The 24,561-nt window shown below is 36.0% G+C and overlaps 1 protein-coding gene across 4 annotated transcripts in view; it reads right to left on the bottom strand.

Moving 5' to 3' along the window:
- LOC121381062 (zinc finger CCCH domain-containing protein 10-like) overlaps positions 1 to 24,561 on the bottom strand; it is a 168,409-nt gene that overhangs the window by 79,883 nt on the left and 63,965 nt on the right. For 3 of the 4 annotated variants that reach the window (XM_041510150.1, XM_041510148.1, XM_041510149.1), the window contains one exon: positions 3,531 to 3,586. The gene's annotated coding sequence lies outside the window, so the exon portion shown is untranslated. Of the gene's footprint in view, positions 1 to 3,530; positions 3,587 to 21,125; positions 21,212 to 24,561 lie in introns of those variants that run through there. The other variant, XM_041510152.1, reaches the window with a different exon arrangement.

Below are 24,561 nucleotides of genomic sequence, written 5' to 3'. Positions count from 1 at the left end.
TACTAAACACGGTCGCCATCAGAGCTCCACTAAATTCATAAGAAGATTAAGCCTGGCCGGATCAATTCTACAAGCTTCTACTCGAGTGATTGCAATTGCCTTCAGGTGCCACAACCAGTCATTACGTTAGACAACAGCAATTTGCAGGCAATATTTCACCATCAAAATCAAACTCTACACACTAAGCAAGTTTTACATCATGGGCTCTATTGATCAGGCTGGGTGTTTGTATAATTTGAGTGCAAGATAAAACAGGTAAACGGTTGGAATAAAAAATTTAATAAAACATCTTCAAATATTTTTTTTTTTAACTAATGATCAAAACTGGTGAATTGCCCCTTCTGTTACATGCATCTATAGAACAGACCTGATTAAATTAGATGAATTACAATTAAAGAGACAGGTTTAGTCGAGGATGAATAAAATTATATATTATTTAAATTAATATGATTAAAACCATCTGTCTATAATAGTAAACCTACTGAACTGCAAAATTAATTTTTATCAGCAGCTCACATTAAGGCTGGTTTTTCTCAGTGATGCAATTTTTTTACTATGCAGCTGAAATAAGTTGTGGTCAGCCATATCAAGGAAAGCACCTTTCATTGGTGGAGTGTCATTTAATTTAATCAGGTTCTGCATCAATGTGTTTGTAAATTTTGCCTTCCACATTGGGGAATATGAAAGTGTGGAGATAACCCTTATGTGCATGATGTCATTTTGATGAAATTCCTTATTAGATTGCAAAAATTTAGGATGGATTGATTTTTTTTTGGTTTTACCGTAAGTCATACAGGAAAAACCTGAATGGCTACCAAACTAATAAAAAGGGTACAATGTCTATTCAATATTTGCTTTTTTTATACACTTTTTTTTAAAATGAAAAATGTCGATCAACATTTTTCATTTGGGGATGTACACTTATAGGAGGGGGAGGGTGCTGGTCAAAAGTGTAACTCTTTGTACACTTGTGAAAATTTTGATAATTATGGACGGCTCCTAACACAGTTTTCATTTGTCAAAATTAAAATCAAACTCCACACACTAAGCAAGTTTTACCTCATAAGGCAATGTGTTTGTTTCATTTGGAAAAGGTTGGAATTAGATAATTAAATTTAAAGATCCTTTTTAAAAATAAAATTAAGTAGTTAAAACTGGCAAATTCCTCCCTCTCTTATCTATAGTAGAGATCTGATTAAATTAGATAAATTACAGGTAAGAGACACGTTTAGCAGAGGATGAATCAAAGTATCAGCTATTTGTCTCCGTTGAGATACATTATTTGAATTAATATAATTACCAACATCTGTCTATAATGGTAAACCTACTGACCTGTAAAATTAACTTTTATCAGCAGCAAAGCAAAGGGTACAATGTATATCAATAATGCTAATATCGTTTTTAGATTATCATTCCAGAAATTGTCATGATTCACATATAAGGAGCCACAAGTGCAATCATGTGCAATCATGTGCATTTTACTGGTTTTAGTCATGGCACTGTACTGTACATTGCATCTTAATTAAGGCTTAATACTTTTGAAAGATAAATGTAGCTTGTTACCTTTTGACATCACTGACCTTTGACACTGACCAGGACTCATGCCAATAAGCAAGTGATTACTTTTCAACTACCACTTGGACAGATGAGAAGCCATTTTAAACTCCCAACAACAGTTTTCTTTGGCCTTCCTTACTTGCACTCTTTTCACTAACTTGCATACAAGTTAAATGTCATTAACAAGTAATTATATGGTTGCAGTTACTTTTAGAATTAATTAAACTCCTCTGAACCAGATTCTCGGTAAACTGGAAATCCCTCAAAATTGGATGTTTTTTTACGGTCCCTTTTTAAAAATCAGTACAAAATATAACCTCTCTAAACCAGAACAAAATATAACCTCTCTAAACCAGAACAAAATATAACCTCTCTAAACCAGATATATACCTTAAAACTGGTATCTTAACTGGGTTCCATGGATGTCCAGATTACAGAGATTTCACTCTGTGTGTGTGTGTGTGTGTGTGTGTGTGTGTGCGTGTGTATTTTAAAAAGTTGATATGTGAGTAAGTCTTATTAAATCCATTTTGATTTAAAACTAAATTATATATTTTTAAATAAAAGTAAAATCAGTAATCTCCCTTTATGCTTTTTAATGACAACGTAATTATATTCATTCAATCAGAATATTTCATTTGTTTATATAATTATTATACCAGTAATAAATAATATACAAGTTCTGTAGTGGTGTATTATATACCAGTTGTGAACCTTGTTTTGGAAATGTTTATTTGTTTAATAACAATCGATGTATCACTGACAATCTTCCCTTACTATAGTGTTACCCATTCACCTACAGTAAAAGGTAGATTATTAATGTACACTTTTGTTAATGTCCATACACTGTACTTGCAGTACATGCTATTCATGTAATGTGTCGGTAGCTTGATTTTATTTCTTTTGTGTTATAAATATTGACATTATTTTAGATTAGCTTAGCCAATTGTTCCATAGATACACGTGTTAAGTTTGAAGTCAAGATCTATGGCACGGAACATTTTGTTTTCAAAATCTTGATTTGTAATTTTTTTAGTTAATTGAAAATTGATTAGCAACTACATGTACATTGCTGAATATTTCAAAATTGTGTAGTGATTTCTGAAACTTGAGTAGCAAATCTGACGCAACACTGAACAAAATGTTCCCTGTATGGCCTATACACAGTAATTTATTATTTATAATATATTAATATATTAAAAATGCATTAATAAATATTATTGTACTTTGGATGTCATATATATATTATATATATTAACTGAGAAACAAGTAAACACATGGGATTCTAGGACAAATTTAATTCACCATTAGCATAGTAATATTTGTATTTCATACAGAGTTGTAAGGTAGGATAGAATGTCAGTACAGTCGAACTGACAGCCAGTAACATAGTCAACTTCCTGATACTGTGTACGATTGTTTTGGTTGTAGTTACTTTTTGCTGTTACTGTTCATTTGTTCCCTTATTTCTTTCCATCAGTATATTTTTAATTAGTATTACTAATGGTACATGTATTAACTGTAATTTCTTTTTATTCTTTTGTGTCCGACATTAGTTTAAATGTTTTAATCATCTTATTAATTGTTGTTCTCTTATAGGGTTTTAACATGACCTAATGAGAAATAAAGAACCCTAACCAACCATTCACCTTCGTAATTCTTGATGTTGGTCAAAATAATAGTTGAATTAAGTAGCAAGTAGTTTCATAGCAATTAAAGATATCCAATCCTGATCTTGACTTTTTGAAGTACGGACCTGGAGTTACATGTTTAACATCATATTGTTGAGATTCCCAGTCTACCAGTAGTCAATTCACATCCTTGAAATGTTAAGTGGATAGATCCAGACCTATTAGTCGGTTAACCAGCACACGGTATATGTTGAGGAATAGCAATTATTCAACATATAACTATTTTCAATATAGTTCATACAATGGAGTTGAGGAACCCACAAAAAATAAACAAACACTTACCAAACTTTACAGATATCACAGAATGGACATTTCAGGTGTCTTTATGTGGATCCAGTCTGAAAAACGAAACACATTTTTTAAAAATAATATTTTCATATATAAATGCACCGATGGCTTCAAAGATGATTTGACACTTGCAACAATGAACCTGTTATTATTTGAGTATAACACTGCACACACAACCTGAAGAAGCCACCTGGTCTACTTCTCCTGGACACCCGAATGCATTCATGTTGAGGTGAAACCCGCAGTAATCACATAGGCTTTACCAATTCAGGGCTAGCTCAGGGTGAGCAAAACATTTCGCCAAATTGTCTATTAAACTTCTAAAATTGTAGAAATCGACAGTTATTTTATAAAAAATGTCAATTATTACATTAAATTATTTTGCCAAAGTAAAACAAAATTTGCCAACTAATTTGAAAAAAATTGGCAATTGGCAAATTTGGCGAGTGCCAGAGATATCCCTGCAATTAGAAGTATAGGGTCGTAAAACAAACCAGTACATATCAGCCACTGATGATGCAGTCCTGTATTGGCATGGTACTGGTGTCAGCAACACCACTTGGTATTTCCAGATGGTCACATAATCAAGTACAACCAGAGGTATCCCTGCAATTAGAAGTATAGGGTCCTAAAACAAACCAGTACATATCAGCCACTGATGATGCAGTCATGTATTGGCATGGTACTGGTGTCAGCAACACCACTTGGTATTTCCAGATGGTCACATAATCAAGTACAACCAGAGCCTACCATTGCTTCACTTTGGTACATTTCACAACTGGTGTTTCAGAAAGCACAATACCAAATAGGATCTCACCAGATCAAAGTTCGAAGTGCCTCATAGCTACTTTATTGAGTGAATACTGCCGTGCCTGACATTGGTGAAATAATATCTATATGTCATAAAGTGTTGCTTTATCTGGCTAGAACATTCCTGTCGTTGGATTTGGCCTAGTAATACTATCAGTGTACCTGGGCCGAGTTCAGCCAGACAGAGCAGAAAAATGTTCAACAAATGACGACATCATGGACCAGTCAAACCATTCATGAACACTGAGAAGGTACTATTGTACTTGAACCATGTGCTAGGTGCCACTAAACATAGCATGGCAATATTTATGCACAACTGAGGCAGTCAAGGGCGTTTCCTGATATATCTGAATCAAGCATCTACAGTTTTTATTTTTTGTAATTTATTTTGAGGAACAAGGTATTGTGATATTTGGCTTCCAGTTACATCTGAATCAAGCAACTTCAGTTTCCATTTCCTTCAATTAATCTTGAGGGCAAGGAGTGGTGATGTTTATATCTTAGTTTATTAATGTTGGCTGAATTGTTGTTGCACATACAGGTAGCAGCTTTAGCTACTGGTTACCTTTATTGTCCATAGGTTTTAAATTGATGTACATTGATGGTCATGAACTTGCTTTATATACCTGTTACGTACCTGTTAATAAAATGCTGAAATGAAACTGATTAAAATCCCACGGGAGTGGCTTTACGTATTAGTGTGTGTTATCTTTAATACTCGCCACATTAAGTATGCTGAAGACGACGGGTAGAATAAAAAGATATCCGCCGTACAACACAGTCAGCAATCAATTTTGCCAATATATCCGACCTAACAGCCTCGTTGAATGACGAGCATTCTTTACAATTACAATAAATCAATGTGGTCACAAATGTATATTGGAGACACAGTCGATAAGAATGCACTAATAATTCTTACACTGATCCATAGTACACACGGTAAGAGCCAGATCCATTCAGTTCAAATAAACTTAACACAGACAGATCAAAATTTTCTAGTTCAAGATAAAAGTCTAAACAAATAATTACACATTTAGAAAGGAAAAAAGAAAGGAAAGTTTGTTTAATGACAGCTTGGCACTTTTAAAACTAAAGCTATTTGGCATGTGGTTATTTCGATTCTTGGTTGAGAGAGTGAAAGAGAAACGGCCACCACAACATGTAAGGTTATTTTTTTTACTGTATAGCTCAAGGCTGGGAATTCATTTTATGGAGTACGAAGCAATCTTTGCTTCTCAAATTTTATTTTAGAAGCAAATGTTAAAAAGTGAGAAGCACTTTTAGAAAATAGTCTGGAAAAAAGAAACAATTTATTAGACTTATAGTATGACTTTTTTAAACAGCAATGCGGGAAACTTGTCAAATGGTTCATCAGAAAGAAAATTATGTATTTTGAGTGGAATTTGTTTCCACTGGGTAACCGATTGTTTGGTTACACAAAATATATTAGCATAGCAAATAAAGTTCTGATGATCATGAAATTTGTTATTTTTAATTTTAGAATAACTGATAACTAACTGGCAGTTTGTATTAATTTAAAGTTGCATAACTGACATGTGAACAGAACAATGATATGCATGAAATATTGTGTCTTAATCGGCTGCCTAATATAGGTTTCACAGTGTGTAACTAACATTACGAGGAAGCCAGATGTACAGATGGACAACCATACAGTGTTTAAAAGTAAATGTTCTGCAGCACAGTGCTAAAGTGGTTGCTTGATGCGTGGTTGATCTAGGATCGATCCTTGTCGGTCAGCCCATTGGACTACGGAACTAGTATTTCTCGTTCCAGCCAGTGCAACACGACTGGTATATCAAAGGTTGTGGTATGTGCTATCCTGTGTGTGGGATGGTGCATAAAAAAAAAACCCTATGCTATTAATTAAAAATATAGTGTGTATCCTCTACATCCAATACCCAATGATTAATCAATCAATGTGCTCTAGTGGTGTCATTAAACAAAACAAACTTTAACCATGTTGACAACCCAAGTCAGGTATGAATCAATCAAAGCTCTCAGGCTCAGTGTAAGACCAACACGTGTACTGTGTGCAGACAAACACTCCCATACCTTCCTGTTTTTCACAGATCTAGACCAGTACACTGATAATGTCGATATGATTATTCACATTTCACGCCACACGGAACTTCAACAAGGCCGCCGATAACCCCTTGGACAGAAGACTGCAGGTCAATATAGTAGCACTTATCTGGCTAAGTTACACGGACACGACACAATGGCATCTATGTGATGGAGACACAATGCTATTAAGTATGGCCAGCAGGCGGGAACAGTAGACCACGGAGTGACACTGGATGATCGGCACTAACACATTCATAATGTGTAAAACTAATAAACACTTGTCACATGATAAATCCAATTCCAGTCGCATGTTCTGGAGGCCGAGCATTCATGAACACTTTGACTGGTGACATCATCCTCTACATCTGCCCTCCTGAACATGTAAATATGTACTATGCCAGTTTTATGACAATATAAAGACTGTATGAAAAGCTTTTTTGTTTGTTTCTATCCATCCATCCATCTATCCTTCCATCCATGCATCCATCTATACATCTATCCATCCATCCACCCACTCATCCATCCATCCATATATCCACCCACCTACCCACTCACTCATACATTCATCCACTCATCCATTCACTCACCCATCTATCCATCTGTCCTTCCTTCTTTCCATCCATCCATCCACCCACTCATCCATCCATATATCCACTCACATTCATCCACTCACCCATCTATCCATCTGTCCTTCCTTCCTTCCTTCCATCTATCCATCCATCCATCCATCCATCCGTACAACCACCCACTCAACAATCCATCCATCCGTACAACCACACACTCAACAATCCATCCATCCATATTCCATACATCCATCTTTCATTCATCAAACTTTCATTCATGCATTCATCCATATTAGGATATTAAATTTTGTAAATGTCTGAGAGAACAGAGAACCCTGCAAATTGGATAATAGGTGATAGTCTTATGCATGGATTAAATATTTACTTCATTGCTGATTTTAGGTATATATTAGCTACTCTCGTAACAACTCAACAACATCATCGGTAGATCAAATACCTGTACAGTATTATTACCTTTATTTGTGTTGGGGGTGGAATGTAGCTCAGTGGTAACATGCTCGCTTAACACGCTATCGTTCTAGGATCGATCCCGGTCGGTAGACCCTTTGGGCTATTTCTCGTTCCAGCCAGTGCACCACGACTGGTATATCAAAGGCTGTGGTATATCCTATCCTGTCTATGGGATGGTGCATATAAGAGATATCTTGCTACTAATGGAAAAATGTAGCAGGTTTCCTCTCTAAGACTATAAGTTAAAATTACCAAATGTTTGACATCTAATAGCCAGTGATTAATAAATCAAAGTGCTCTAGTAGTGTCGTTAAACAAAACAAACTTTAACTTTTATTTGTGTTGAAACTGTTTTAAGAAAGTCTTAAATATTTTTTAAACACTTCAATTCAGTGTTTTGACAAAACTGTAATGCAAGTGAAGCAGTCTTATACTAGGGTCAGACTGTCAATTGTCACAACAAAGTTGGCCAACATGACGGTTGCATTGTAATTTCCCCAACTCCCAACTTATGACGGGTGTGCTCAGATTAACGGCTAATGGGTTATAGGACGAGAATCGAGTTGTAAGTTAAGAGCACTCAGACATGCAACTGGACAGTCGTAGAAGTCGTGAGAGCAGAAAGTTGGTCAACTTTGCTGTGGCAGTTGGTTGTCTGACCCTAACATAAGGCTAAACTCACATTGTAACTACTGAATTAAACTGTTTGAAAATATTGGAGTATTTAATGACAATATTTTTATGCCAACATTAATCTAATTATAGTATGTTATCTTTGATGCATTAATGATTTTCATGAAGAACAACAAAATATTGTGAATGTTAATTAATTAACATGTTATTAATATGTTGTAGATCGCCCGCCCACAGATGTTTCTGAATGTCGGCACGGAAATATGCATGTCTTTGTTTACCTTCCGGTGACTGAAGTCGTAAATTGTTACGCATCAATTACTTCCGCTGCGCAATGCGTAACATGCCCTGTCTAAATGTATGGCATGTCTTCTGCCAATCGAAGGGCGCAGTGCATATTCTGTGGTTTGAATGAGCCAATCATAGGGCTTATAAGCAAGTTCCTTTGTTTAATCCCAAAAAGCGGGCATTCATGTTCCGGCAGCGATAAAGCAACACGTTATCATAAGCGCTAAAGTTTTATCCCCACCCACCTCACCCTAATTCTGTTATTTAATGTTAGTTATTTAGTTTAGTGATTATGTAGTTATAGTTTGAGATGGAGGACCATAGTTCTAAAGTCCTATGTCATCTTTCACGACATTAGGTACGAGCATGTATAAATAAAACTATGGTCTATTACCCAAACCAAAATATGAATGTGTTGTTGTTTATTCTAGTATATGGCATATATAATTTATCGCAAACAGTTGTTAATCAGCATAATTCTACATTGTGGTGAACTTTTAAACCATCTATAAGGCCACCTTACACGACACATAGGTTAAAGGTTTTGAATTTGTGAACTGCAACCGCAGACTTGTGTCAAGTGTATCTTCTTTGGGGAATATCAGGAATCCCACTAAAGTCATAGCAAAGCTAATTGCTTCAGCCAATCAGAAATCATAACACATTTCAGTGCGACAATTGGAAAATGACTCTCAATCTACCGAACCGGTTCTGGATCTGTGCTTGTAATTCTTTCAAGGTCCAGACTTACGACTTGTGCAAAGTCTCCACACTACATGATGTTTGTATGGGCAAGTCTTTATTACAGTGTCTAGACACTAAAGTTTCATAAGCACAGGGCCTGCTGATAAAAGAGGTTACTTCAATTTTTTACTGAAAACAGTAGATTTTCAACTTCACCAACCTGATAGTACAGACATACATGTCAGGTTTTCTGCTAGAGGCAAAAACGGATAAAACGCCATCATTCTATAAAAATTTAGTTTTTTTGTAAATAATTTCAGTTTCGTTTGACGTAAGAAGAAAAGTAAAAGTGTTTTGGAAATAATCCAAAAACATTTTTGTCTGCAAGTTACAAAACAATCGGCTTAGAAATAAATAACTTGTAGTAAATTCCATAATATGAAAAAAGGCATTACCTGGCGGAAGGACTACAGCTAAGCAACAGAATTTTATCTTTTAGAGGACTATGGACCGTAACAATTCCAAAACTGTCCCATGAATATAAAAACTGCCAAACTTGCAGACTGAGTGACATTGTTTGAATATCATTATACTGATCCAGACATGGTTCAGTTTTTGCCATTCAAACGTCGGATGTTCTTTTTGTCAATTTGTGCATTTTTTACTCACGGTTTTCTCAGTGGAATACTAAGCACTCTCCTGCAGCTTCTGAGAAGAGACATTTATCACTAGCCTGACAGCTTCAAAAAGGAAAGGAAAGTAATGTATGTTTAATGACACTTAAAGACACTTTAAACTAAGATAGTTTGGAATCTAACATGGTTATATAGACACTGTGGTAAAATATCCATCTGTTACACCCATATTGGTCAGGGTTGGGGTTTAGGTTAGCTTCAGGTTAGCTTCAGGTTAAGGGTTAGAGTTAGTTTTAGAGCAGAGTTAGAGTTAGGGTCAGGGCGAGGTACCTCTTTATATCAATATAATGGGAGGGGGGGGTTGTAACAGGCGGAAATCTTTCCCCCACTACTGCCACATAGGCTACTCCTACCCATAATGCAGTGCAAGGCATCTTTTATATACACTTTCTTAAAGTGAGGACAGTACAGACCACAGCCTTTTATGTGCCAGTTATAGGGCACTAGTTGAGATGAGGGAAAACTGAATCCAATGAGGGTGATCAATCCTGCATCGTGCCTTCAGGTGAGTTCTCTGAGCAATATCTCTTGTCTGTTTTTAAACATGAAAGAGGGAAATGTTTTATTTAACAACACACTCAACACATTTTATTTACGGTTTTATGGCATCAAGACATATGGTTAAGGACCACACAGATACTGAGAGAGGAAACCCGCTGTCGCCACTTCATAGGCTACTCTTTTCGATTAGCATCATCCTAGACAGGATAGTACATTGTAACATACCACAGCCTTTGTTACACCAGTTGTGAAGCACTGGCTGGAACGAGAAATAGCCCAATGGGCCCACTGATGGGAATCGATCCTAGATCGATCATGCATCAGGCGAGCGCTATAACACCAAGCTACGTCTCGCCCCTTTTTAAATATGAAAGACTGTACATGACATGTACAACAATAATAAAAGTGATCTATACTAAAACATTTTTTTTTAGCAATTTGGTACCAACACATAGCTATTCAAAATAAAAGCTACATTCAATGACGTGACAGTTACGGATTTTATTTTGCATTGATAATTTCCTGTAACTTATACAGACAAATGATTCATCAATTAAATTCTGTATCTGGTTTCACTCAGAAAATCAAACGTTTTGGGGGGTTTTTAAAATGTTTTTTAAGCACATTTAGAAAATTGTTAAACTTTTTTTATCTTAGTATATACATATAATTATGTATACATGTATGTAACTTAAGAAGGCCGTTTTCTCTCCACTTTATAAAAGCTAAGACATATACTCAGATTTTCTACTAATTACGTGTGCATGGTGATCTGCCTAGGGATTAATTCGGCTCCTATATCGGGATGCTGTTAATGCCCACATTCATACAACGTCAGTGCTGATTGATAGGCCACAAACATGCACTTCAGCTCACAATCAAAATCAATACAGCATATTCACACAAGCTAATCAAATCATATTTTGTAATTCACAAAACCAAAAAGTTTGCAGGTAAAATGATTAAGCTCTGCTCCGTTGATAAGAAAATATGATGCTGCCGACCATGGTTAAAGGTGGTGCATACACAGATATCCAACCAGCTGAAAGCAATAACACATAATTCTCACCCATGCAGTTGAATTGAGCATGCAGTATAAACTGCAAAACATCAATAGTTAAGACAGTCTGGATTGTCTACATTATCACAGTTAAAAGTTGAGCTGCTTTTTAATATCCGACTACAGTATAGCTGCTTGTACATTGTCTGGATTGCAGCAGTTCGTATGTAACATGCTTGAAAAAATTCTCTTGTCTAATCACTCAAATCAAATTCAATACTGGCATTCACAAGTACTTAATCCAGTTTGCAACAGTACAAAATAAAGTGTGAATTTGCTGATGTCACATATTATGTGCCATATTGAACACCGAATGTATATGAAAGCAGCTTTATATTCATTCATGCAGTCTTTGTACCATGGCAACTTGGTAACTTTTTCACCAGTACTCAAATAAAAACTTGGGGGGTGGGATTTAGCTCCATCGGTTGAGTGCTCGCTTGACGTGCTTGCATCACAGGATCGAACCACCTCGGTGGATCCATTCAACTGACTGGGTTTTCTTCTCGTTTTAACCAGTGCACCACAACTGGACAAAGGTCATGAAACGTGCTATCCTGTCTGTGGGAAAGTGCATGTAAAAGATCCCTTGCTGTATTAGGAAAAATGTAGTGGGTTTCATCTGATGACTGCAAGTCAGAATTACCATCTGTTTGACATCCAAAACGCATGCTCTTAAATTGTGTAAATTGATTGTATTTTGGGCCAAAGGCCTTTTACTGAATAAACTGTCTGTCTGTCTGTCTGTCCAATAGCCAATGATTAATTGATCAATGTGCTCCAGTGGTGTCATCAAACAAAACAAATAAATAAAAACTATTATGAAAAAATAGCATTTAGTTTATATATTCAAATAATATCATATACAAGAAAAACAAAACAGAACAAACCAAAAAAATCCCTGTATTTTACAATGAAAGCAAGAAATGTTTTATTTAACGATGCACTCAACACATTTTATTTACAGTTATATGGCGTCAGACATATGGTTAAGGACCACACAGATTTTGAGAGGAAACCTGCTGTCGCCACTACATGGGCTACTCTTTCCGATTAGCAGCAAGGGATCTTTTACTTGCGCTTCCCACAGGCAGGATAGCACAAACCATGGCCTTTGTTGAACCAGTTATGGATCACTGGTCGGTGCAAGTGGTTTACACCTATCCATTGAGCCTTGCGGAGTACTCACTCAGGGTTTGGAGTCGGTATCTGGATTAAAAATTCCATGCCTCGACTGGGATCCGAACCCAGTACCTACCAGCCTGTAGACTGATGGCCTAACCATGATGCCACTGAGGCCGGTCTCATCTGATGACTGCAAGTCAGAATTACCAACTGTTTGACATCCAAAACGCATGCTCTTAAATTGTGTAAATTGATTGTATTTTGGGCCAAAGGCCTTTTACTGAATAAACTGTCTGTCTGTCTGTCTGTCCAATAGCCAATGATTAATTGATCAATGTGCTCCAGTGGTGTCATCAAACAAAACAAATAAATAAAAACTATTATGAAAAAATAGCATTTAGTTTATATATTCAAATAATATCATATACAAGAAAAACAAAACAGAACAAACCAAAAAAATCCCTGTATTTTACAATGAAAGCAAGAAATGTTTTATTTAACGATGCACTCAACACATTTTATTTACAGTTATATGGCGTCAGACATATGGTTAAGGACCACACAGATTTTGAGAGGAAACCTGCTGTCGCCACTACATGGGCTACTCTTTCCGATTAGCAGCAAGGGATCTTTTACTTGCGCTTCCCACAGGCAGGATAGCACAAACCATGGCCTTTGTTGAACCAGTTATGGATCACTGGTCGGTGCAAGTGGTTTACACCTATCCATTGAGCCTTGCGGAGCACTCACTCAGGGTTTGGAGTCGGTATCTGGATTAAAAATTCCATGCCTCGACTGGGATCCGAACCCAGTACCTACCAGCCTGTAGACTGATGGCCTAACCATGATGCCACTGAGGCCGGTCTCATCTGATGACTGCAAGTCAGAATTACCAACTGTTTGACATCCAAAACGCATGCTCTTAAATTGTGTAAATTGATTGAATGTCTGTCTGTCCAATAGCCAATGATTAATTGATCAATGTGCTCCAGTGGTGTCATCAAACAAAACAAATAAAATCTATTATGAAAATATAGCATTTAGTTTATATATTCAAATAATGTGATATACAAGAAAAAACAAAAACAAAACAAAAAAATCCCTGTATCTTACAAGGAAAATAACCTGTTAGACAATATCACCTTAAAACTGTAATAATAGCACCTCACTGTTGCCAGAAAATCTTAACTATTTTGAAACATCAACCAGCAGTACGATGCTATTTGAAAACTGGCACCACAGCACATGTTAAACTACAGCTTACACCATATACATGTATGTTAGGAGAATTATAAAGAATACTGTATGAATGACCATTAAATACCATTCATCCATTATATATTTGAAAGGTATATACACAAAAGCAAGTTGGATACATTTTAAAACAAACTAAGATAAATGGTATTTAGCTTTTAAAAGACACAAGTGTATTATTCTATCTGTTATAAATCCTAAAAAAAACAAGATTTAAAGAAACAAATGTCTTCAAACTAAAACTTATTTACAATGCCTGTGCTTGCAATGTTAACTTCTACAACACAAAGTAACTATTGCAGTAATCTTAATGTTTATAAGACTGTGTGTTCGAGTGATCACCATGGAGCAGCCAATCAGTGATACTGCATGTGATATGAAAATCTCAGTCTTTAAACTGATGTCCCACTGATGTGTGATACTGCATGTGATATGAAAATCTCAGTCTTTAAACTGATGTCCCACTGATGTGTGATACTGCATGTGATATGAAAATCTCAGTCTTTAAACTGATGTCCCACTGATGTGTGATACTGCATGTGATATGAAAATCTCAGTCTTTAAACTGATGTCCCACTGATGTGTGATACTGCATGTGATATGAAAATCTCAGTCTTTAAACTGATGTCCCACTGATGTGTGATACTGCATGTGATATGAAAATCTCAGTCTTTAAACTGATGTCCCACTGATGTGTGATACTGCATGTAATATGAAAATCTCTGTGTTTTCTCCAGTGGGTGTCAAGTCGACTTACTGATTAACAGCTGTGGATCTTTTACTCAGATCCATAGTAAAAGAAAAACTCAGTAGTCTACCCACTGGTTCCATTCTACAAGCAAGGGGCGCAACGTAGCTCAGTGATATAGACCTCGCCTGACGCACGATCGATCTCGGATCGATTTCCGTCGGTGGACCCATTGGGTTATTTCTCGTTCCAGCCAGTGCTCCACAACTGGTGTAACAAAGGCCGTGGTATGTACTACTGTGTCTGTGGGATGGTGCATATAAAAGATCCCTTGCTGTTAATCGAAAAGAGTAGCCCATGAAGTGACGACAGCAGGTTTCCTCTCTCAATATCTGTGTGGTCCTTAACCATATGTCTGACGCCATATAACCGTAAATAAAATGTGTTGAGTGCATCGTTAAAAATAAAACATTTCTTTCCTTCCTTCCATTCTACAAGCGGTGTAACTAAAATAATAATTCATAAATAAAATCTAAAATACTCTTTAAAATGCCATGGACTAAATGTCATATTTCAGCATTCCATATTAGAGTCAGTCCACTTTGTGAACATCATTTCATGCAACCTTTTTTTTAGCTGTAATCAGATAACAAACAGAAAAATTATACGGTTGATAAATAATTAACCAGACAACTTCACCATTTCTTATAAAGAATTTTTAAAAATTTTATTACGATTTTTGCAATGCTTCTTTTGATTGGCAACTTATAGGCACATGCATATGCTTCATGTCAAGATGGATGTACCGACTCCTGTCAAATAAAGTACCATGAAAGACCCGAATGTCTTACTTCTTCATATAAACACTTCCACGAAACACAATAGACTGATTAAATATTTATACACACATTGTGTTCATTCGCTTGTTTATGTGATTTGCCCCAATAAATCACTCTACTTAACAGCGGTATTGTCTATTTGGCATTGTTACATGAAACAGTGTAGCAATAACTCTGGGCATCGTGTCCATCGCAAACTGCAGAAAGTAAAGGTTAACATGATGTAGAGTCTCTTTATTTGAACCAAGTGTTTCCAGTGATAGACAATGCATTGGCTTGTGAGGATATCACATGTCATGCGTTAGTTTCCTAATAATGATTCTTTGAGGGACATATATGAGCTAATACTATACCCTGGGTCACTAAAGCCAACCAATGGCTGTTACAGCCAACCCTGGGCTGATACAGCCATCCCTGGGCCAATATAGCAAACCTAGGGCCAATACAGCCAACCTCAGTGTTATAAGAAGGCTAGTATTTAAAAACACCATTCCAGCAAGAGCTAAGTTTCAGCCAACTAAGTCAAATCAGTCAAATAGCTCCAATTAAATTTCAATGAACCGTTCCAAATTATGTGTCAAAATTACCTCAAGAAATCACGCAACCTATTTCCTTTTGGACCTGATCCTACATGACATTTAAAAGATTTCTAAAGCACCAAAACCACCACCGCCCACTACTCACCCTAGTCAGGCTGCGTGTGCTCCCTTGCACATACAAGTGTGGGCGAACCCCTCTCCCACCCACCCCAAACCCTTTCATGTTCTGGATGGAGGAGTGGAAGTAGACACCTGCATCCATGACAGGCGTGTGCTATAACAGCTTGCCTTGAATGTGCATGTTGAAACCTACCTACCTACCTACCTACCTACCTACCAATCAAAATACCAGTGCTCTGGACTAAGACCCTGGTCATGCCAAAAGCAGAGTCCAGTGGGTATATGCCTGAACTTTGGTTGGATATGGGCATGATAAACTGTACTGTACTGTACTAGATGCACACACCAGCCTGGATCAATGTAGCTGTCTGCAGCATGGAGGTGCAAGTATCCGGTATGTTGAGTCTTTATTTACCCAGCTATTATCACCTAATAGAGCATGTTTGCCAGTCACCTGTGATAATCAGGCTGTCAAGTTGAACAATCATTCACCTCACCAGCTCGCTGATCACCACACATGGACAGGCTGACCCACACAGTCGGTAACTTCCAAAAGCATTAAACTTTGCAATTTGGTACCCACAACCATTCTCTGTTGTCTTTGAATCTTTGAAGGGCATACTGATTGTGAATCTGAGGGAGCAAACTTGGCACCCATAAACATTTTGAAATATTCAAGATGACACCCTTGACTTAGGATATTAAATCACCTATAGCAAAACTTAAGCTGTCTATGACTGGGTTTAGGGGTTTGGGAATTCAGTTTTAGCTACCCATTGGTAATCAAGACATTGCATCACCTTTTTATCTAAACTGAACCAGTAATAATTTCTGTCCCGGATCTGGCCCCCGGCTATCCAGAGACGGGACCCAGAACAGACATGCTCGAAACCTTTGTGGTATATAAGCATGAGAAAATGATCTGCTCCACTCCGCATCAACTTTTAAATAAAGGATGACCACTTCTATGGCTGCCAGAACATGGCCGTTTTTATTTCTCTCTTAAGACGTCATTTTGGATGTCTTCGATTGGGCTTCATAGTGGTCATAAACAGGGAACATTTTATTTTTAAAATTTTGAATAGTGACTGTTGGTTATCATTTGAAAATTAAGTAGCAACTATTTAATGTTTTAGAATTGTATATCAATCTCTAAAATTTGCATAGCGAATCGCAATACGATACTGAACAAAATGTTCCTTGATAAAATTAATTGGTAACAACGTCTTGCTAAGAAGAACATTGCATTATCATCTGAATCCAAGATGGCCACCAAAATGGTCGGCAAAGAAAAAAAGCCATGACTGGGATCTTGTGTTAGTTACCAATAATAAATTCTGTGTTAGCAAGCCTGAATCTGCTTTGTTTCCATGGCAAACATGTCTACTCATTGTCCCCACATTATAATTTGTATTGACCTGTTGGTTCTTCAGCATCACCTGTTCTGGACTTTCTGAACAAGAATGCTGACAACTTCTTGCAATTTGAATTATTTGACTTCAATTGTAGATCATTTCATCACAAACAATCTCTCCAAGGAATGAGGTAAGTTATTTATATTTTTAAAAATGTTTGTATATGTTAAAGACACTGCTTTCAGTTTCTTAAACAAGAGTACTGTAAATCATGTACAGTGTCCATAAGCTGACAATTTTACTGTACAACTTGTATGTGCATACTGAACCACAGAATATCTGGAAATAAATTTGAACTTACACAAATATAATGTCATCATTATTCACTAAAATTAGGGTTTGAACTATTTAACCAATTTTGTTTCTGGACTTCTGTTTTCATAACTTCTTAAATTACAATTTTTGTTTAATTCCTTAAAACATACATTACACAACGAATGATACGTATGTGCTTATAGCATTAAACATTTTCTTTCTTGTTTTATAAATTGCAATTTTTACTTTTTTTTATTTTATTTTATTTCTCGATTATCTGCTGTGTTAAGTTAGTTAAAGTTAAAGTCTCTGGTTACCATATTATAACATCATGTATAAATATGAAATACAAGCTCAAATGCATTTTTTTAAAACTTGTATGTGTTCGCTATGAACGGAGATCGTCAAAAGTATATGCTTGATTCATCGGCTGTGCCACCATAGCTCAGTAAAGCACAAACGACAGCCTGTTGTCAGTTTCAGTTCATACGTGCGTTTGTCGATTTCAAATTGTAGGGTTCGTCTCAAAAAATTAAGAGAAATCTTGCGCTGTATGAAGAATGTTCGGTGGAGGATATGGTACTAGAGTCTTTCGTTAAAACCGGTTTGATCTTGACAACGTAATATTAACAATCGTACCTTCTTATTTCAGAATATTTTATAAAGTGTTAGTAGAACTTTCAAAGTTTAGTTTGTATACTAGTAACACATTAATCATGTATATATTTTTAAAATAAAATATACTAAAGTAGACAATGAACGTTTTCACTTCTTAATTTTACGTGTGTTAAAATCGACAAATTCAAATAAATATTCTTTCGTTTGGAAAGAGTAAAGTTAGGGTTTTTTTGTTTAACGACATCAATGTTAGAGCATATTGATTTAATAATCATCCGACGCCATATAACCATAAATAAAATGTGTTGAGTGCGTTGTTAAATAAAACATATCCTATTCTTCCTTCCATCTGCTGTTGGATGTCTAACATTTGGTAATTTTGACATATAATCTTAGAGGAGAATCGGGTGCATGTGCAGGGGGTTCAAACCCTTACCTGCCCAAGCTTAAAAAAATTTGAAATGTATTTTCTGGGGGAACATGGCCTCATATAAACTTCAACAGTCTATAACCCCAACCCCGCTGAAATCCCTGCACACGCACCTTGGAAACCCACTACATTTTTTTTAGCAAGGGATCATTTATATGCACCATCCCACAGACAGGATATCACATACCATGGCCGATGTGGATCGATCCTAGACTGACCGTGCATTTCCAAAAACCACCTTTTTAGGTATAAGTAATGAATAAAAATAACATATAGTCTTGAAAAATGTTACGTAAATTGAACACAACACCCTCTTCCTCTACCCCTAGAGTGTTATGTAATTAGTAACACCCCCTTACATGTAATGTGTATGCCAAAAGCTGGCCACTGTCAAAATTTCAAGAAAAATCCCCCACCCACCGACCCCTGGAAAGGTGTTGTACCATACCTCTATGGATCTAAATATGTTTTGGAGATATGAGATGACCCCTCAATCAAGACAATTAAATTTGTTCAAAATCACATGAGAAGCTCAGCGCCTGCGCAAATCACGTAAAGTCCCAGTTCTACTGGCGTCCCACTAAATGAAGAAAAACAAAGCTGGCCATTGCGTTTGTAGTTGACCTAGATAATGTAGATAAGTGAGCATTGCGAAACTATAGCAATGTGGTGGACCTTTTACGTACCAAACCGAACTGGATCATCTATTCTAAATGCTTAAATAATAAAAATATTGCAGGGACTGCAGCTTTAACTTTACAATATTTATAATGTATAAAGAAATTTAACTTCATTACCTTGAATATCATGTATCCAAAAACAATTTAAAATGTTCTCTTTTGCAAGTCATTTCCTTTTGTTTCCATGTTCAGTTGTGTCCAAAAACTAATTTTAATCATCACATAAGAAAAGAAACCTGAACTAATCAAAATCACGAGAAAAAACTATAATTATCAATTTTATTAAAAATGCAATTCAAGACTTTGGCATGAAGGTGCTGTATAAAAGGATTTTGAAATTAGATACCTGAAAGACAATTAAAGACAAATTAGGTATTTGGGGGTTTTAGGGGGAGGGGGTGTAGTATTGTTTGTTGTTGAATGGTTTTTTCTCTTCTTCTTTTTTTTGACAGTACATTTTTGAGAGAGAGAGAGAGAGAGAGAGAGAGAGAGAGAGAGAGAGAGAGAGAGAGAGAGAGAGAGAGAGAGAGAGAGAGACAGACAGACAGACAGACAGACAGATACAGAGAGAGACAGATACAGATAGACAGAGAGAGACAGAGAGAGACAAAGACAGAGAGACACAGAGAGAGAGAGAGAGAGAGAGAGAGAGAGAGAGAGAGAGAGAGAGAGAGATACAGAGAGAGACACACACACACACACAAAGAGAGAGAGAGATAGATACAGGAAGACAGGTACAAAGAGAGAAACATAGACAGAAAGACAGATAGAGATAGAGATGGAGACAATTAGACAGAGACAGACAGAGACATTTATTACAAGTTTTTTTCTTTCATTTATAACAGGTATATAGACACATATATCTCAACACTTTGTTGTTGACCTAACACTAAACTGGAGAAGTACACAAACATATGACTGAGTTGCAGCTTTGTTCTCAGTACAGCTGTGTCCTACAGGATTGTTTTACATTTGAGAACAAGTTTAGGTAGGGTTTATATAAAGCAAATAATTGTTATTCAATTAAAAAAAAAAAAAATGTTTTTATTTTATAATTATGCATTTCAAAAACATTATAAAGTGACTTTTATATAAACATTGTAATTTATATCATATTTATATTCAACTAATCCTTCAAAACTAAAATATTCAAACATACCAGACAAAAAGCAAGCTTCAGTCACTGTGAGAAGCAACGTTTACAATATATTTCACATTACCACCTGCACATACCAACCATAGCATGTGATAACTGCATGTAATAAGCTGTGAGAGGTAGGGTATAAGCAACAGATCTACTGCAAACTAACACAAGCGTCATGCTATTTGTGCATGTAAAACACTGTCAATTCCATCATATTATTCATGTAAAAACATGTCATTTCTGTCATACACCACATGTATATATGTAAAACACTGTCAACTCCATTGCACTCTACATGTAAAACACTGTCATTTCCATCTTACTCTGTATGTAAAATACCATCAATTTCATTGTATACTACATGCAAAACACTGTCAATGCTGTCTTACACTCTACGTAAAACAATGTTAATTCTATTGTACACTACATGTGATTCTCCGATAATTCCATTTATCACACACTACATATAAAAACAAAACACTACAGATTCCTTCCATCATCATACATAAATAAAACACTGTTATTGTTTTCAACCAAAGTACGTACAAAAATTAGAAAAAAACAACATCGTATCTAGAAACCACACTGACTGAAACACACACACACACACACACCACCACCACCACAATCACCACCACCACCACCAAAAACAACAACATAACATCCTCATACTTCATTACAGATAATCTTACCTGGCCACAGGTAATGAGAAAGAAGTATTTTTTACTACCAGTTCTGCTGACCACAGTAAACCGATTCCACGAGACAAACAAACGGACATACAATCCTACTGCACCCGGAGATATAACTGTGGGACATCAACAAACACTGGACCAGCATTAAGCCAGAACGTTGTGAGAGAGCGAGCAAGACAGAGCTGGAGAAGGCGTTAATACGGAAGTGCCTGTGCACGATGTCAAGCCAAGAAGGGAGTGACGGGGAGTGATTGTGAATTATTGACTGGCATAGAGATGTAGTAAAGCGATTAACGTCTAATGCTGGTGTTTGCCAATCATGCGCCACTGTCCTCCTGATGCACAAACAAGACCAATATGTCCGGCCACACACAATATCTGTGTCCAGTCTCTCACAGAAAGTCATGCCCCAAGTCAACCATGTGTAACTATACATGGATGTATGGATGGATGGATGTATGGATGTATGGATGTAGCTGTTCTGTAAGCAGCAGGACCAGACTTAATATATCACAGAACACGATTCATGTAGACGCATTAACATAATGGTTAATTCAATAGTTTGTCAAATACTCTTTAAATATTAATTTTTTATTATTATTATTATTTTTTTTTTTTTTTGTGTACCATGAACCTTAATATACGGATGTAAAAAAAATCAGGGAACACACAAATAGTACTTAACAGCATATATTGATTGCATCCAAACCCTTGTCCACAGTATCATAGGCTTGACATATATTAAATCTGTATTTTATATAGGCATAACTACCCTAGTATTGAATTAAATAATTCACAAAGGTCCCTTAGGTTCTGCCAGACAACAAAGGATCCTCTTTGGAAGTCTTTTAGCATGGCACTGCGAGATTGCAAAGTTGCGTGAGTTTAGTGAATTAGGCCCCTGTCACAAATACCATGTGTTAACATACCGTATTTCTTTCTATAAGTATATGTACTATTTATACTCATGGGCAATGGTTCACTGATCAGGCACTTTCATAGCTTAGGTGAACATGCTACCAATAAGCTACAATCTTTCCCTCAACCCACTCCAATTCAGGTTGTTTTTGGGAAAATACTATGTGCTAGGTGGCCAGCTTTATTTTAAGAGATGTAGCCATATGAATAGTTTCCTTCTTTAAAATTATGGGATAAATAAGTTGTCTCCAAGGAGAGTGATTTTTATGTATACGTTTTATTGATATATATATATATATATATTGGTCCTTGTATCCCTTTGTTTGAAACCCAGTAGCCGATCTGTATTTTGTGCTGGGGTGTCGTTAAAACATTCATTCATTCAAAAGGCAGTACTAAAAAGCTAAAAGGAAGAATTACCTTCCTTGGCTGTTGTAGCCATTGCATGTACCGTATATCTTTGCCTATAAGTCGAATTTTTTTCACCCAAAAATTATTTTATAACTTGGGGTGTCGACTTATAAGAGGGTAAAAAAATTTCACCAAAAAATATTACTGTTTTGGGGATTATTTTACAAGTTTTATTGTTGAAGTATGCCATGTATTTATACTCAAATATGTTAATTTGACACATTTATTTTTTATAACCTTTTTTTTTTTGGCATTAGAACGGTTTTGGTTATGCGAAAAGGCGTACGATCTCACTCACATGCTAAGACAACAGTCCACTTAGTTAAATTAACAGTCATCACTAATAGTAAAAATGTAAACAATACTAACTACCTGTTGCCTGAGTTTATTTTGAAATCTGGTCACTGGCATTAATGGTTGTTCAAACAATGTTTTGGCGGTGATTAACTTCATGAATATTACTGAGCTTTCCCTTAAAATAGACTGATCTCTGCAGTTCACTATCTAGAGCAATAGGGACAGACATCATTTGGTACAAAAACCAGTGTACTTTCCAGAGTTATCCTCCTTACATGTATTAATATGGCGGCAAAACGTGATACTTTCAGTTTTATCGTAGTAAACTGTTGTCAATGTTTATAAATAAAGTTGTTGTCTGTGCACAAAACCATCTGTACAGTACTATACAGTAACAGTCAAACAGCTTTCACTCTCTACTAAGGGAATATTTCGTTTTGATGCTATGTAATAATGATAGTTTGATTGGAATAGTCTGATTATATTGCGATGTACAAAACGTGAAAACCGAAGTTTGTAAAATAATTTTCTTTTGTTCAAATATTATTGTTCTCGTGCTGAAAATAAGAAATATTTCAATATTTATAAGTAGTTTTTCATGGGTCGACTTATAAACGGGTCAATAAAAAAATACGTTTTCAGGGCTTGAAATTAGGGACTCGACTTATAGCCGAGATCGACTTACAGGCGAAGATATACGGTACCTATATCCCAATATCAAAAAGGACATTTACGCAAGACAATTTGTCAGTAATTTATTTGGAAAGTTTTCTTATGCAACATTTTGTTTTTAAAATGGCATGCTAGTTGGCTGTTTAAAACTTAATACACAGACAATAAATTATGAGTTACTAGGAATTACGGATTATTTGTCCCGAGTGAAATTAATGTTGTCAGTCACGAGCTTTAGCGAATGACTGACATTAATTTCACAAGGGACAGATAATCCGTAATTCCGAGTATCGAGTGGGTTATTGTATTTATTACCCATAGTGTAAATAGTTTAGATACTTAAACTTCTTACATGACACAAACTATAAAATATACAAGACATGAAAGTCTGAGGAAACTGATGACGTTACCAAACTAACGTCATGACGTCAGCAAGGAAAGATAGTTCCCTAGAGAAAGATAGAAAATATGTTCACTCGCATCTCACTGCCAATATGGGTAATAAATGTATATTTTCACTTGAGTTTTAGCATTACTCATTATAAACTTACATGCAAATTCACCGGTCTTCTTTTGATGTGATCCGGCCGTCCATGTATTAAATGGCTCTGATAAAGCAACCAGCTGTAATGTTTTAAAAGTATGCTCATTCGGAACTAATTGTGAGGAGCTGTGACAAATATTTTAATTATTTAACAGTTACAATGGCCTGTCAACACCTAGATATAGCCATTGTGTGTGCGACCAGCTCCACCATGTTTAACTCTCTTAGCACACAGCAGACCATTACACTGACATCATCCCGACAAAACTCACAGAAACTAGATGAAAAGACATTTTATTATCATTATCGCTACAAAACGTACAGAAAAATACAACAAAACCCCCCCAAGATGAAAAGACATTTTATTAACCTAATGATCAAAAGTCACTAGTGAGGGATCAGTTCAATGCTATCTCAAGTAAAAGAAAAATTAAAGAAATCAACATCTGACAGAGAACCCAGAAAAAAAAAAATGCAGCAAGGAATTACATGTATTTACACGTGGATTTAAAAAGAAAAGAAACGAAAATAATTTTAATTTGAACGACAAAACCATGCATGGTTAAAACTGTATCTCTGCACAATGTAGAG

This window comes from Gigantopelta aegis, chromosome 9, assembly GCF_016097555.1.
Source record: "Gigantopelta aegis isolate Gae_Host chromosome 9, Gae_host_genome, whole genome shotgun sequence".
NCBI lineage: Eukaryota > Metazoa > Mollusca > Gastropoda > Neomphalida > Peltospiridae > Gigantopelta > Gigantopelta aegis.
Note: the sequence above shows the minus strand (reverse complement) of the source record. Positions and strands in the feature narration are given on the sequence as shown.